The sequence below is a fragment of the Tamandua tetradactyla genome, chromosome 11 (genome assembly GCF_023851605.1).
Source record: "Tamandua tetradactyla isolate mTamTet1 chromosome 11, mTamTet1.pri, whole genome shotgun sequence".
NCBI classification, from domain to species: domain Eukaryota; kingdom Metazoa; phylum Chordata; class Mammalia; order Pilosa; family Myrmecophagidae; genus Tamandua; species Tamandua tetradactyla.
The window spans coordinates 99,882,803-99,894,374 of NC_135337.1; the positions used below are offsets into that span (position 1 = coordinate 99,882,803).

At 33.8% G+C, this 11,572-nt stretch overlaps 1 long non-coding RNA gene across 8 annotated transcripts in view; it reads right to left on the reverse strand.

Moving 5' to 3' along the window:
* The window catches only part of LOC143650882 (uncharacterized), a 99,020-nt gene extending 87,459 nt beyond the window's left edge, over nucleotides 1-11,561 (reverse strand). For 4 of the 8 annotated variants that reach the window (XR_013159709.1, XR_013159712.1, XR_013159715.1 and 1 more), the window contains exon 1: nucleotides 10,738-11,561. This is a non-coding gene — a long non-coding RNA (uncharacterized LOC143650882). The remainder of the gene's footprint in view (nucleotides 1-10,737) is intronic. The other 4 variants (XR_013159710.1, XR_013159713.1, XR_013159711.1 and 1 more) reach the window with 4 other exon arrangements.
* Between the last annotated feature and the right edge of the window lie 11 nt (nucleotides 11,562-11,572).

Below are 11,572 nucleotides of genomic sequence, written 5' to 3' on the forward strand. Positions count from 1 at the left end.
TGGAAAAATATTACATGAATATTGTAGCCAAAACAGAGTGAGGATGGTTAAATAATCAGCAGACCAAATAAACTGTCAAATATTCTTGGAAGGAACAAAAAAGACTCTATATCTATTGATAAAAGTATCAATTACAAACATAACTAGAATATGTAGACTCTGCCTTAAAACATGCAATGTAAGGTGCACAGAAATAGCCAGAAGCTTGAGAAGAGGGGCAATTACCTAATACACTCAGAATTTTTAACAAGGTTGAATTTAAATGTTTGGAAATGGACAGAGGTGAGGATAGCTCATTATTGGGATTGAAAGTATTAGTTCTCTATCGTAGGTGAATTTGGTTGAAAGGCATTGTTTACAGTCATAATAAATCACTGATTAACACTACAAATATAATCAATTTCTTACATAAACTAGTACAAATAAAAGACTTGTATAAAGAGTTAATAATAAGTGGTATAGCAGGAAAATACCCATTGCCAGCTATGGTTAAGGGTTAACCGTAATACCTTAATATGATTCCATCAACAGTAATAGGTGTACCAAACCAATACTAGAGGTCAACAATAGATGAGATAAGGGATATGGGATGTTTTGGTTTTTCTGTTTTATATGTCTATGTGTCATTTTTCTTTCTGAAGCAAAGAAAGAAAGGTCTAAAACTCAGTGTGATGCTGATTGTACAATGAGGTGAAGCTACTGTGAGATTGATTGGAGAAATAGGTGATTCTATATTAATAATAGAAGACTTCAATGTACCACTTTAAATAATGGCTAGCACATCCACACTGAAGGCCAAAATAAATAAAGGACTTGAATAATAATACATACGAAGTAGATATGGTAGATATATATAGTTTTATATAACATATAGAGAATGGGAAAGTGGGAGAAATAGCTAATGTAAAACTATTTGAAAACAACAGAGTAAATATTTTTCTCAAGTACACAAGGATCATTCCCCAGGACAGACTATATATTATACCACAAACATATTGGAATACAAGTCTCAATAAATTTTAATAGATTGAAATCATATAAAGGACCTCATCTGAACAAAATGAAATGAAACTAGTTATCAGTAAAGAGAATATGAAAATTTACAAATATGTGGAGTTGAACAATGCACTCACAAGACACCAATGTGTCAAAGAAGAAATCATCAGGAAATTTGGAACTATCTTAAGGTGAATGAAAAGGAAAATACAAAATATCCAGACTTATGACAAATATTCAATAGATTGATAGAGAAAAAAGAGAAGATGGAAATAAAAAAAATCATTTGACTGAAAGGGGGAATATTACTGCTGGCTTTACAAAAATAATAGGGATTGTAAGAAGATATTAAAAATGTTCTATGCTAATAAATTAGGTGACAGATGAAATGGACAAATTCCCAGAAACACACAAATTGACTAAACTGACTCAATGAGAAATAAAATCTCAAAAGACCAAGAACAAATAAGTAGTATATCAGTTATCAAAATCCTCTCAATGCAACAACATCTAGGATAGTATAGCTTCATCAACGATTTAAGTAAAATTTCCCCAAAGAAAATACCAATATTCAATAGCACTTCAAAAGATATTCAACATTTGGTTATCAGAGAAATGCAAATCAAAAGCAAAATAAGATATCACATTCCATCCTCTATGTGACTATTACTAACCTCAAGTCAAAAATAATAAATGTTGATGAAAATACAGAGAAATAGGAATCATGATATTATTGCTAGTGGCACTGTAAAGTGGTAGAGACACTGTGGAAACCAGTTTGATAGTTCTACAGAAAGTTGAAAATGGAATTCGCAAATGATCTAGCAATAAAACTTTTTGGTATACACTCAAAAAAAACTGAAGGCTGGGACTCTGATAAATACGGTATACCAGTGTTTATGGCAGCATCATTTAAAGGAGATAAAAGGTGGAAGCAACCTATGTTCATTAATAGACAAATGAATAAGCAGAAAGTGGTATACAAATGTTCTGGAGCAGTTAGAAGGAAAAATCTGAAATGCTGGTATGGTAGCCCATGACAAACTCTGGGATCTGTTTGTAACTACTTGTTGAAGAGGGTTTAAAAACTATTGCTTTTGTCTCTCTTTGCTTTGTATATACATATTATATTATATAATAAAAAGTCAAAAAATAAAATAAAATTAATGCAAACTGAGATCAAAAGTTAATAGTAACACTGTAATATTCTTTCATTAATTGTAACAAAGTCACCATACCAATACTAACTGTCAATAATAGGAGGATAAAAGGGGCATGGTGTTTTTTTGGAAGAAATGAGAATGTTCTTATATTGACAGTGATGATGAGTGCATAACTATGTGATTATACCAAGAGCAATTGATTGTACACTTAGAATCAATTGCATAGTGTGTGAACAAAAACTGTTTTAAAAAAGTAGTATACATACACTGGTGTAGGAGCCAAAGGGTTAACAGAAAACCTGCAGAATTTATTGGGAGTGACTGGCTTCAAATTGGCCTTGAGGAGGTCTGCTGCCAACAGCAAGCTCCCAGCTGTGAGCCTTATCTGGGGACCAAGAGAAGGAACAGGTATGCAAACAGACTTGCTTTGTTCCTACTTTCACACACGAAGTTTAGAATGTTCCCTTTTTGCTACCCAGATATCCAGGAGGCTAGATTGAAAATAATCAGCAAAAAAGCTATAAAAATATATATAAAATAAAGCGGCTGGAGCTCTTCGGGGCTGCAGTCATCTTGTCTGTCTTCTGTGTGTGTCTGTGTGACACATTCTGCAGGAAGTGTCCGCATCTGTGTCTTTTATTTCGCAGGGGTTGCTGAAAGACTGCAACACACTGGAATGTTATTCAGCTGTAAAGGTGAATGAAATTCTGATATATTCTATAACATACATGAATCATGAAGATAATATGTTGTGTAAAATAAACCAGATACAAAATGACAAATATTGTATGAATTTCTTTATACAAAATAATTAAAAGAAGGAAATTTCATACCGATCAAAGGCTGCTATTTTACCAAATTATGTTAAGTTTCCAAAATCTGGAGGGGTATAGAGGGACAAGGAATTATTGTTTGATGGTGATGAAGAAGTTGGGATAATGGATATTGGTAATGGTAGAAGAATAACATGAATGTAATTGAGCCAATTGAAATGTGCACTCGAAAGTGGTTAAATGGAAAATTGTAAGTAGTTCAATTGGTACCACAAGAACACACTCATAAGAATGGCTACTATTTAAAAAAAAATCAAATTAAATACTCACAATGGTGCAGTGAATTAGAAATCCTTGTACATTTCTGATGGAAATATAAAATGATGTAACCGCTGTGTGAAAGAATTTGGAGGTTCCTCAGATAGTTAAACATACAAGTATCATCTGACCTATCATTCTACTTATTCTGTTCCCAAGGAACAGGGAACTCAAACAGATAGTTGTACACCAGTACTTACACAAATGTTTTTATTATAGGCAAAAGATGGAAGCAACACAAGTGTGCATCAACAGAGGAGATAAAATGTGCTGGATCTACATACAATGGAACATTATTCAGATGCAAAATGAAGTTCTGACACATGCTACAGCATGGAACAACTAGAAGACATCACATTGAATGAAATGTCAGGCACATAGAGACATATTATATGATTTCACTCATTTGAAATACCTGAAATAAGCAAGTTCAGAGGCAGAAAATAAATTAGAGCTTATCTGGTGCAGGATAGATGCACAGCAGTGAATTAATGCACAATGGGTACAGGGTTTCTGTTTAAGGTAAAGGGAAAGTTCTGGAAATGGATGGTGATGAGAACAGTCCAACACTGTCTATGTAATTAATCTCAGTGAATACTATTCTTAGGAGTGTTTGATATGGCACCATGTATGATGTATATATATAGTTCCACAATTAAAAAAAAAAAAGCAACAAAAGAGTCAACTAAATGCAACACATGCACCTAAATGGGATCTAATAATGGAGAAAAGCTTGAAAAGACCTTGTTGGACATATGGAAAAATTAGAACACAGAATATGCCTTGTAACAATATTAAATGTGTTTAGCTTGTTAACTCTACATTAGGCAGTTACATTAGTGATTATCCTAGTTCTAAGGGTATTTACATAGAAGTGTTGTATGCAAGGACAATGGTGTATACAACCTACTATCAAATGTTTAATGAGGAGAAAGACATGAGGGAAGAAAGAAGGAATGGCAAAAGTGACAAAGTATAAAAAATGATAAATCAGGACATAAGTGGCAGGGGTGTATTTTGGTATTCTTTATTTTTTTGCATTTGCCCTGTGTGCCAGTTTGAAAGGATTTATGCACCCTAGAAATGTCATGTTTTAATCCTAATCCAAACTTGTGGAGGCAGCCATTTCTTTAAACTCTTTTTAGCACTACATGTTGTAAACTTGATTAGATTATTCCCACAGAGATTTGCCCCTGCCCATTTCAGGTGGGTCTTGATTAGTTTACTAGAATTCTTTAAAAGAGGATTCATTTTGAAGAAAGCTGGAGAATAAGGAGAGATCCACAGAACCACAGCAGAGCCACAAGGCTGAGAGTCCACAAGCCATAGCCCTTTGGAGATGAAGAAGGAAAATGCCCCCAAGAGAGCTTCATGAAACAAGTAGCCTGAAGAGATAGCTAGCAGCATTGCCATGTTCACCATGCGCCTTTCCAGTTGAAAAAATAATCCTGAACTTCATAGGCCTTTCTAAAGTGAAGGTATCCTCTTGTTAGTGTATTAATTTGGACATTTTTATAGACTTACTTTAACTGGAACATTTTCATGACATTAGAACCGTGAACTTGTAACTTATTAAATTCCCCTTTTCAAAAGTCATTTTGTTTCGGTATATTGCATTCCAGCAGTAGCAAATTAGAACACCATGAATTTAGAAATTATTTCAGTAATGTTAAAAAAAAAAGTGAAATGAGAAGGGAATTAAAATGGCACACCACAAAATAATGGTGGATTTAATAATAAAAAACATATAGAAGACAAATAAAATGGAAGTTTTAAGTCTTTCATTGTAAGTAATTTTATCCATCATGCCAAGCTCTGTTCTCATTATTTATTTTAATAAGTTTTCATTTAAAGCATTTGCTTAATTAGAATAGAGCTTCACATAATGGATAAAACTTGATGCAACTATTTTTTGCCTGCAAGAGAACCACTTTAGATCCAAAGGTCCAGAAAGATTGAAAGTGAAGGAATGCAAAAGAGTACTGAGATACTGCATACAAATACCTAAAAAATTAAACAGCACACTATAATAAAAGACAAAATTAAAACAACCATAGTTACAGAAAACAAAGAACTGGGTTGACGATAGTAGCTCAGCAGGCAGAGTTCTTGCCTGCATGCAAGGGACCTGGGTTCGATTCCCAGTGTTATGTCAAAAAAAAAAACAAACTGATATATATATATATATATAAAAGTGTCAACCTATCAAGAACATCTAAAAACTATAAACTTATATACCAGAAACAACAGAACACCAAAATATATGGAGAAAAAAATAAATATTGTCTATTTGAATAGTTGGACAGTTCAATTTCCCATTTCACAAATGAATAGAAAAACTAGAGAAATGATTGATAAAGAAATAAAGGACTTGAACAACACTATAAACAAGGTAGTTCCAGTAGAATATTCATTCTTCTGAAGTCCATGAGGAACATTCTCAGGATAGACCATATGCTACCCTATAAAATATATAAAAACACTGAAAACATAAATATCTTCTTTGACTGAAGTGAAATGAAATTAGATATCAATAACAGAAGGGAAAGTGGGAAGTTCCACAAATACGTGGAAATTGAACAACACAGCCAATGTACCAAAGGGTCACAGATGAAATCATCAGGAATATTAGAAAACACTTTGAGATATACAAAAATAAATACACAGCCTAACATATAGGATGCACTGAAAACCTTGCTAATAGAGAAATTTAGCTATAAGCACCTATATTTAAAAAGAATAACAGTTTTAAATTAATACCAGAATTTACATCTTAAGGAAATAGAAAAAGAAGAGCTACCTAAACCCAAATCTGGTAGAAGGAAGGAAATACATATTATATCAGAAATGAATTATAGAATTGAAAACCAATAAAATTAACACAATTAAAAGTTGGTCTCTGAGAAGATCAACAAAATTGATAATCCTATACCTAGACAAAGAATAAAAGAGAGAAGAAATGATTCACTAAAGTTAGTAACAAAAGTGGTGACATTTCTAACAACTTTACAGAAATAAAATGGGTTTTAAGAAAGCAATATAAACATTTCTGCCCCAAGAGATTAGGTATCTTTGACAACATGGGCCAATTCCTAGAAACACACCTTGCCAACTTTATATTTAGTCTTAAAATTTCACTTTTTTTAAAAAAGAGCATTTTTTAAAAGGTGGTATTTTAGGTAATCATGTATCCTATTTTTATGTTACTCATGATTTTATGTTACACTTCGTTTTTCTAGCTTAGCTATTATTCAACATTTTTAGGGGGATTAATAATCTCTGAGTCAAGGCTGTATTGTATTAGTCAGTACAAATACACAGGCAAACAAAACAGTCCATTGTCTGCCCTGTTGTGTTCAAGTTTAGTTTACAAAAGAGAATTTAAAGTTAAAAAATGATTATGATTATTATATTTTTGAGGCAGGAAATCTTCTCAGAAAGAACAGATGAGTTTGGTGAAACCTAAATTATTCAGCTTGGCAAAGTCCTAGGAAATTTGTTTGGTTTACAAATTAGTTTAATGGGAAAATGTACAAAATCCCAGCGACAATAGGGTGCTCTTTGCAAAAATTGAGTGGAATGGACTGAAGGCAATTGGGGTGGACTGGATGACAAAGAGTGGCAGTGAGAAGAATTCAGGGTCTGAAGACAATTGCAAGCCCTATGGCTTTTGTTCTAAGAACAGTGTGCATGTATTGACAAATTTAAGACTAATGACATGATGAGATATCTGTGTCTAGGTTTAGGTTTAGGTTGCATTGACATAAGGACTAAAGAGGTACATTAGGAGAAAATTCAGAAGGGTATTAGTGAATTTTAAATATTCAAAGATGATGCCTACATGCCTTAATGAAAGAAATGAGACCTGTATCATAGGATGTAATACGGAAATTGAAATGAGGTATAATTTAGTACTCTCACCTTGAATCCCACCTAGACTAAGGACAGGTGACTTACTTGGGGCCTCATTTGAATCATTTTGCAGGAGATCCCACTAGTGCAATCTGGTAAAATTTGAGCATTAAAAAAACTAACAGATGAGAACACACTGAATAAAACAGAATACATGAATCTTGAGTGCTATAAAATAGTCAGTGAGCAAACAAGCCCTTTGTAAGGCAGTAAGCCAAATAAAATAGAGCAGCACTGTTGGAAATGGAAAAAATGACCAGTTGGCAACCATTAGAGTGGTGGCTGACTGTGCTGAAAGGATTGTGGGTTTAGGATGAATGGCGACCACAGCATAGGTACAATCTCAAAATATGTCTTCATGAAATGTCATTATAATACAAAGTGAAAGCACGTTTTTGCACATGGAGGAACTTAAAGAAGTTTCAATAGATTATCAAGTTCACATCACCAATGGGTGAGGAAAGTATCTCTGGTCACTCTCAAAGGACTGCAGTGAGTCAAGCATAGCACCAAGCTAAGTCTCTACTGGGTATGTAGGACCTAAATCTCAAAAGGAAACATTGGCTAGAGGAAGGTAGGGGTCATGTATGCTTTTGAAATTTGTCAAAGATGTGAAAATGAAAGAGACTCATGAGGAGTGCCATATTGAAGTTAACTGGAAAAAATAGATATTTTTGAGACAGTTTGTGAAGGGTGGAACAATGGGTAAAAGTCGAAGGGGTCTGTGAGTGGGTTTATAGCATTGAAGCAAAGCTGATTCTGATTTGAAGTTTTCTAGGAGTATGTCCTTTTTTCTAGATGAATATAATGGAATATTTTTATGAAATGTTTGTTAGTGACCAAATATAGTAAAATTATAATCATATTGAGTATATAACCATACTAAGTATAATCATACCAAGCTGGGAAAACTTAGTAAAGGGATCGGGAATTCTTTGTACGCACTCTTGCAATTTTTTATACTTCTGATATTATTTCAAAATAAATTACTTAAAAACACCCATGTCCATTTTCCAACACCCCCCAAAACCCTATTAGGGCCTAATTGGAAATTATTCCCTTTAAGAATCAGGAACCAGTTTTATTTATTTACTTATTTTGCATGGACAGGTTCCTGGAATCAAACCAGGTCTCTGGCACAGCAGGTGAGAATGGAAATCAATTCTTTTAAAAACTACTTTTGGGGTTATGAACATCAATGTTTTATGACTATCAAGAACATGGTATATCTTTTCATTCATTCAGAATGCTGTTTATGTCTTTCAATAATATCTTATGGTTTTCCTCACATAGGACTTTTCTTGTTAAATTTATTTTACTGTTTATGTTGCTATTGTGAACAGCCCATTTCCTTCAACTTCTATTTCTACTTGCTGCTAGTTATTCTCTGGTCTATTGCTAATGTGGAGAAAAACTATTATTTTTGCATATCGCCATTTCACCCAATTGTCTGATTAATTTTAGTTTTGCTTTTAAACTACAGAATTTTGTGTTTTCTAAGTGTAGAAACATATTATTGGCAAAAGAAAACCAACACATATCAATTATATAAAGTTTTTAGTCAATGCATTTCTTTACTGGGAGAAATATAGTATTCAATAATGACATTAGTAGCAAAAATGAAAAGAAATGTGTACAAAAGACAAATGCTCTAAATGGAAAATTTCAAGATTATTTTTTATAAAGTCATCAGTATTCTACTTTATTTTTTTCTCCAGAGCAGATGCCTGGGCTTTTATTTTTTTCTTTATATTGAGTATTGGACTTTCTTTTATAAAATACACAATTATATTTCTTTCCATGATGCCTGAGTTGCAAAGTATCTCAAAAGCATTACAGTTTTTCTTCCTATATAATGCAAATATGAAAATTAAATATTTTGCAATTTTATGAAATAAAAATCAATGTCACTAACATGGTACAAAGTGTAGAGAGATCAAATCTACCGAAATGCAATTCAACCAAATTTTGAAGCAATCAGCCTTTTAAGAGTCTGGTTGTTACTAAGTAGAAAATGTGTCACTATTATATTAATAGCACTATGTCTTTGGTGTCCTGAATGATTTAGGCTTTATGTGGAAACAGTGAGGTGTTTATATTCCAGTTTCACACAGAAGCTCCTTCCTCTGCTGCATGATTTGCAGACTGACTATACTTTAACCCAGGTTGAAAGCCACAGAGAAAGCTATGTATTATATAAATCCATTCTCCAAGTCAGGGATGTGCCACTCCAGAATTTCTTGTGATCACTATGCCTTCGATAGGTGGATCAGATTTTAGTCATATTTTTTACTTGGCTTTCTTTTTGCCTGTCTGTGCTTGTGTGTTTCAGGGGATATCTCTCTATCTGTTTCCACTTCAGTAGCCTTTTGATAGATATTCATGACTTTTGGTAGATATTAGGGGATGAGGTTGTGACTTCATCACAGGACGGATTTTCCAGGTGAAGTGCATTGGGCTATGAAATGTGAGGGTTTATCTTTATGTGCCAAGCTGGGAGAGTAACACATGTAATTAGGGCACTGATTCTTGTTGAAAAGTGATTATAAACATTTATGAGACTTACTAGTCTGAGATAATATACTGTACCATGGGAAATTAGTTAATAAATCTGAACAAAAACCCAAACAACATATAAAGGTGGATGGTTCTTAGGCCTATACCCCCTTCAGTGTATATCATTAGAGTAAAATTTAACTAGACATGAACAGATTTTCAAATTTCAAAGTAGAGAAAGAGAAAAGAAATTGAAAATCATTCATAACCTTTTGAAATATTCATTCTTACAGGAAATAGGCATATACAACATGATGAGATTATAGACTTACTGATTTCACCTTTCCAAGGAATTATACAAAAGTAAACTAAGTGCAGATTCAGAGTCTGAATTTTCCACAGAAGAAATTTACTTTCAATGAACACATCTGAATTCCAGAAAAAATAAACTGCTTCTGAAATGGGCCTTCAATAAACTGGTAATTTAAGTGCCACACAAATTTCATCTTAAGTAGTTTAAACAGTATTGCAATACTAGCTATTGAAAATCACAATATTGACTTGAACATCAAAAACTAATTCCTGTACATGAATTTTACTCAATGCAAGTACATCCTCACTTGAAGTCTGCATATTTGTTAAATTCACATAGCAAATAACCAATTTAAAGTGTACAATTCAGGGACATTTAGGTCATTTTTATGCTGTGCAAATACCACCTCTAACGATCTATCTATATAAATAGTATAGCACCAGTAACACTGAAACTAAAATATTTCAGTAAGCTAAACTTAAAGGTAACTTCAGATCATCACTTGGTCATGAAAAATTGTAAAATGTAGCATTTAAAAACAAGAAAAAAATTTCTAAGTACTGTTCAAAAATTTTTCTCAAAACTTTGCTTTTATTAAAGCCATGAAAGTAAAATTATTATGAATGGTGGAATTTGGGGTAACTAACACTTCACAGTAATATCGGGAGTTGTATTACCCATACTTTTGAACTCTTCAATATTTTTTTCAGCTATGTAATTTTTGCAGACAAAATTAAATGAAAAAGTAAATAATAAAGGCATATACCTGTGAGCACCATTTTCCCTTTTACCTTGGACTCTGATATGGCTCAGCCAGAACTGTTCTGTCCTTCAACCGCTCCACTGGAAGGTTGAAATATTTTGTTCATCAATTTTAGTATGTTTGAATGATTTTCCCTTCTCTTTGAATCTTCATTAGGGTTATCGCCAAGAAGAATCCTAATTCCAGAAAAAAAATCCCAGTTTCTGACCTGGCAAAGCCCCCAATGAGCAGTTACTTTGCAAAGATAACTCTTGCTAAGAAAGTAGAGAATAAACTGAATGGAAAAAGGCATAAAATGAAGGTTCTGTGCTTCCTATTTTGAAATAAATCTCAGAGAACAGCAACAAAGTTCTCTCCTCAGTCTCAGGGATGAAAGGAAGCTATTTACTCACGTGGACGTGTCCCAAGTACTCCCAGAGCTACCGGCGCCTCTTCTGTGGGTACGGCGGGGAGAAATTGCTCATCCTTCCTGCGGTTGCGGTGGCTGGTGTGTGGGGGATGAACCAGGAAGTGTTTCTGGTGCTCTTTGTTCAGAAAAGGCATTTTTGCGCTCCCTCTGCTGGCCGGTGGTCCACAGTGCAGGAAGCTTTGGGCTCCTCTTCATTGTGAAAATGTGCCTACTCCCTCAATGACTGAATAACTGATACTGTTTTCAGACTATTCAATACCCAGAGACTGAGCCTGGGTGAAGTGAACTCCTCAGTACAATCAATATTGAAGGTTCAAAAAGAAGGGCCAGCAAAAGGAGCAAGAGCTCTGGAGCTCCCTCTCTATGACCTGACTCCCCTGTCCACATCAGGCTTTTGTCCCCACCCCCACCTGTCTGGACAATTCCAGG